Source organism: Zonotrichia leucophrys, chromosome 1 (assembly GCF_028769735.1).
Source record: "Zonotrichia leucophrys gambelii isolate GWCS_2022_RI chromosome 1, RI_Zleu_2.0, whole genome shotgun sequence".
Taxonomy (NCBI): Eukaryota; Metazoa; Chordata; class Aves; order Passeriformes; family Passerellidae; genus Zonotrichia; species Zonotrichia leucophrys.
The window spans coordinates 62,043,631-62,049,630 of record NC_088169.1 but is presented as its reverse complement, the minus strand read 5'-3'; positions in this window follow the sequence as shown (position 1 = coordinate 62,049,630).

Genomic DNA, 6,000 nt, shown 5'->3' with positions numbered 1-6,000 from the left:
CAGGCAATGGCACCTGCCAAAGCCAGGTTTTAAATTCCAGAAGCAGGGGTTGGTAGACTGATTCTGCATAGCCCTCTTAAGCTGTTGATGCTTACATGTTACATATGTAATTTTTTCTGATTTACCAGAATAAATGGGTTCCATCCCTAACTGTGGTTGTTACTAGTTGCAAGCAGAGGCAGATGGTTCTCATCCCTGCACCTGCAGAACTAGCATGATCTTTGAAACCTTGAGGCTGAGTGACTTCTCTGTGGCCCAGATCATCACATATTTGCCATACATTTCTATAAGCCTACTAATGGCCACTGCATGTTACAGAGAGACAATCATCCACTCAGCTGGAGCCAATGTGACTTCTGTGGTGAGACCCAGGCTTTTGGATGCACTCCACCAAATGGAAAGACACTGCTGAGATGAGTATTGCTGGCTCTGCCAGTGCTTACAGGACTGGCAGGATGCAACAGGCACAAGAGCTGCACAACAGGAGACCACTCTAGAACCTTCTGTGTGATTTACAGTGACCAATTGCTTTCCAAACATCTTTCAAAGCGCAAAGTACAGAAACAGAGTTATTTTAGGAGATTGTTTTCTCTACAAGAGTTGTGGTTATAACTCAGAATTTGGAGACCTACTCTGGACACAGCTGCAATGGCAGAAATAGATTAAACAACCTTCTTGCTTTCAATAGGCTTGTTTGGCATTTAAAGTACATAAATGTGCTGAGTTTTTTTAGAGAGATTTATATTCTACTGTTTTATGTTATGTATTTGAGTGTACATAATGTGTGCAATAGTAACAACAGTACTGTGTGTATAATGTGCACACCACTCTCCTTGAGTGTGTAAATATTTGCACACCCATATGTATGCATACACAAACATATCTGCCTCTCTGGCACTTCAGGAAAGGTAGAGTCCACCACCCCAACCTGCCCTTGGTGGGTGTGTTGGGCTGTAGCTCTGAGCACCACAGCACCTGTGGTGCCAGCCGGTGCCTCTGCCCCAGCAAAATGGGGACACGGCAGTGATGCTTTAGGGGAGACGCCAGTCCCTGCTGGGCTGTGGGTCTGACAGCTCCTGACATCAGCTGCATTGGGAAGCCCTGCCAGAATGCCACATCTAAACAAGGTCAAGGCACTGTCAGGTGCCTTTCATTGCAGTGAGCTGTAAACTAGGGGATTACAAATCCCTTAGGATCCAGCAGGAATTGCTTAGAGGGAAAGATTCCCTCTACCAGCACAAATATCTTGAAGATTGCAATGGAAAGCAGAGGCTGACTAAGCTCTGATTTACACAGTATTCTCTCCAGACCTGCTGGGGTGCAGAAATTCCACTGCAATGTCTGCGTATGGATCTCTCTAGTCTTGTGTACACAGCACTCCTCTACCTTCTGGGATATGTGCAGGGGTCTTACAGTAGGAATTAATTTAGTTGACATTTTGCAGTATGACACAGAGTTTAATTCTCATTTGGTGGCATTGCACTCTCTGTCTTCTGCCTCTGCCTGGGGAGTTACAGATGTGCAAATAAAACCAGTTTCCCCGAGATGATCCAACAGGGAAGGCGTTGTCTCTTTTGCAGGACCCTGCAGAGCTGCCTGGGATACTGGGATCTCACCAGGTGCTGTCAGTGAAAGAGCTTGACAATATTTTCCTGGCCATCCTTGCCCCCAGAGGGAGACCCCAGCCCAAGGGGTGTGGTCACAGAAAGGGTCAAGTCAGCTTGATTCTTAATGGGGGATGATGGGAGAGCTCAGAGTAAGGAAAACAAGGCTTTGGTGGAGAGGCTGGTGGTTGTGGTGGGAATACCCAGGGGGGGCTGGGCAGCTCAGCTTGCCGCCTCACCTTGCTCAGGGAGGTGCCACAGGATGGAGATGGCAGGAGTGCTGCTCTGGCCTCCCCTGGGCATATCCAGCCGGGCTGTGTCTGAGAGCGCAGGAGTGGGGGGCTGTGAGATGAGCATGACAACAAGAGCTAAAGAAATACCGGGGCAGCGGCGCCAGGGAGGCAATTCCACTGTTATTAGCGCAAACACAGCCATCGCTCTGCCTTTGTCTGCTGATGAATCAGAGGAAATTGCCTCCGAGCCCTTCGCCTTCCAGCTACTTCAGCTGTGTTTTGTTTCTCTAAGATTCAAATATTCTGCCTAGATTTCAGTATATTATTATGAGAACAGAAGAGCTATAGAGAAAGTGAAGCTTCACAGAGGAAATAGCCAGTAAATGTTGCTTTGAATTCTCTTGCTTTTTATGACAAACTCTGATGTCAGGGACAGATAAGGCTTTGGAGAAGATGTGTTGCAGTGCTGCAGATGTATTTGTGAATACTTAGTGACAATTTCCTGTGACATTGCAGTGGGCAGCTTATCATCAATGAGATTTTTAAGCCTGCCTTTTTGATGTAACTGATTCTTCTATTTAATGCCAGTCCCCATGAACTATGAGCTTACAAAACCAAGAGCACTCTTCTTTGTATGCCAATCCTATCTGGCCAGATTAGTAAAATGTTCTATTTGCATTTTGCAAAAAAATTGGACTTTGTAGCAAAATATGCATCAGGTCAAATGAAAAATGCGACAGTTTGATATCAAAATCCCAGAATGGCTCATGATGGAGAGGGTGAGGCAAACTTCCAAAGCAGGAATATTTAATTTTGGCACTTTCGAAATGTGGCGTTCCATCCCTCTAATTTGCTATGGGCTTTTTGTTTCTAACATTTCTTCTGATGAAAAGAAGCATGCAAACAAAAAAAAAAACATACTCCATATTTAGAATTCAATAAAATACTTCATTTGATCCTCTTCAGTTTCTTTGAAAAGTTCAACATGAACACTCGAGTGCTGCATTCCTTCAAACTGTGTGGAAGCTGCTGATCTGGGAGTTGTGCAGCTTTGATGTGCCAAGTGCCAAGAGAGGGTACTCTAAAAGCTGCTGAAATTCAGATTATTCAGTGGGACTGTCCTGATGGGCGTGAAACCTCAGTCTGGCAGGTACAGTACAAGAACAGAGACAGAAATTGTCTGTCCTGAGGGCTTTACCCTCCTGATCTATGAATCCCATGGGGTCAGGGATATGTTTTTGCGTGGAGTGATGCAGAGAGAATGGGATAATCCATTCAAAACATTTTTCCACCACTGGAAGTGGAGTTCTCCACACTTCTTGTATGAGGTGATTTTTCTCTTTTGTTTTGGAGAAAGTCAGGATAGGAAGGGTGGCAAGGCAACATAAACAAGCTGTATATGAAGGATGTGATCCTGCCCTTGGGCACTGCTGCTGCTGCTGCTGCATGGGGCCAGGCAGGGAGCTAAACCCTCAGGTTCATGGCTTGTGCTCTGCCACTGGGTTTCAGAAAGGCTCAGCTCAGTTGTGCTTTTATTTATTTCAATTCCCCACTTTCAAGGTTGCAAGAGAAAATATTTTAAAAGCCTAACGAATAACACATTATAAATCATCCTTTAAAACATTCTCAAAGAGGAAGAGTTCAAGGAGAGCAGTCAGTGGGAAGCGAAGGTGGTGTGCAGGGACACACATGGGTGAAAGAAACACTGTGCACAGACACGAGGCCAGGACAGACCTTGCCACTCAGACATTGTGAAAGTGCCACCAGCTTGGCCCAGAGCAGACTCTGAGCTTGCCCAGATCCATGCACTGCAATCCCAGGCCAATGGCAATCACAGGGCATTGCAGCAGGGACACAGGTGGTCCTGAGCCGAGGGAAGGCACAGCCAAAACAGCCGGATTAAATGTGACTTCCAAGCACAAGGTGGAGAAACACAATTATTACCCTCTGCTTGGCAGTGGGGAGGCACATCTGGAATGCTGCATCTTGTCTGGGGCTCCCCAGAGTGAGAGACAACGTACTGGAGCAAAATGTCACCAAGATGTGTAGAGTCTGGAGCTCATGTGCACAAGAGGAGGGTGAGAGAAATGGGTCTGTTCAGCTAGGAGGAGAAAACACTCAAGTGCCTCTCATTGCTGCCTGAAGCTGCTAAATGAGAGAGTGAGGACAAAACAGACTTCTCAGAGCTGCACTTTGGTGGGATAAGGGACAACAGACACATACTGGAGTATGGGAAATTCCAATTAAATATTAGCAAAATTATTTTCAGCATAAAGGTGGTTAATGTTGGAGTTGGAAAGGTTTTAGAATCTTAGCTTTTGGAAATACTTAAAATTTGCCTAGGCAAAAACTCAAGGATTCTTATCTAGTAGACGTGCTGTGAGGAGGGTCCTGGGCCCTGGTGGCCTCCAGAGACACCTTCCAGCCCTGCTTGCTCCACAGCTCTGCGACCACAAAAACTCCACAGGGAAAGTAGAGTGACAGCAGTACAAAGATCATCAGACCTAATACACAGAGTTGTCTCAAAGTATGATTAAGAAGCAAAGGGATCTTAAAAGTCTGTTACTGGAGAAATGGCAGAATTGTTCATGAAAGACAGAAATTACAGACTTTTCCAAAACTAGCTCCCTAAGGAGATTAAAATTAGGCAACATAATCAGATTACATGATAATAAAATGCTTTGTGTCTCAACAATGAAAGATGCAGTGTAAAGCTGGGTTCTTCACAATCAGGAGTTGCCAGCTAATCTAGAACAAAGAGCAGTAAGAGAAACCTTTGAGGGTCTTTCTGGGTTGTTTGCAATCGATTTTCACCATTACCTGGATCAGAAGGAAAGTTCCAGAAAACGGAAAAGAAAATTATCCCAAGAAAAGGATCAGAGGAGAATTAAAGATCATCCTTAATGAGAATTCAACACAGAGTTAGGGAATATGGCTTTCGCCTGACCAACCAACTCAGTGATTTCTTTTAGTGAGATATTGTACAAGTTTGATTGACAAAGGTGAAATTGCTGATACCCCATACATGTGCTTCTCTGTAGCACTCGAGCTCATTGTGTCAGGCACTTGTATCACACAAGTAAACCAGTTTAGCCTTGTGGATTCCAACATGCTAAACACCATGTTTCCCAATTTACAGCCTTCAGAATGCAAGAAATGGTAACAGAGGATCACTGCCAGAGCACCTCAGAAACAGCCCTGGCTGGGACCTCGCCTGGGCAGCGTTGTCACCTTGGGCACTGCTGCGCTGGTCCTGCTCAGCCCTTACCTGCTGCCTTCTCAGGCATTATTCCACTGGGGAAGCCCAGCCCACTGAGCCATCCCAAGGCACCTGCAGTGCCTGAGTGTCTGTGGGCTCCCACAGTGCTGGCAGAGACCCCTCTGCCGAGGGCAATGGAACATTTTGGGACTTCTGCACTGATGAAATGCCTGGAAACAGCCATCTCAGTCTGCAGTCAGACAGAGCAGAGGAGCATCATGCCTGATGGGAATTGACTGGGAGGGGCAGGCCAGAAAAGAGGAGGCTGTGAAGCACTAGTTCTGCCAAACTAACCTTATTATTTTTCCCTCCTTTATCTTTTGACATTAAACAGATTGAGTGGGAGAACGGAAGATGCAGACACAATTAAGCAGATATTGCAAACAGGAGGGTGAGTTGCTTTTTATGGCTAGTTTATGTTTCAGGCACACAACTATACAGAATAATGCAATAAGAAAAACCATGCGGTATTTACCCTGGGTTTATTCACTGCAGGTCCTCTGAGAGCTGCTTTTGTTTGTCTTTATTTAATTGGCATGGTTGGATGGCCACCAGCAGATCCAATTAAACAGATTCAATAGATTCCACTGTACATTTTTTTTTTCTCCATCAGTGTGTAGCAAAAACTGTCCAAAATAATTTGTCTGAATACTAGTAATGAATATAAAGTGCACTCTATCCCAGCCTGCACACAGTAAGTTTCAGCTGTACAGCATTTTACAGCCAAAGCAAACTGGGTTAATAATGAAATCACTGATGCAATCTTTAGTACAGCCTTAGTGGGGAAGAGAGTAGTGTGTTATGATATGAGATGTTTGGTTGCTCAATTTGGGCATATCTGAAACAGAGAGGCATTATGTCATCCTTTGTAGCTATCTTAAGTTTTGGTCTGAAGTGTTAGGTG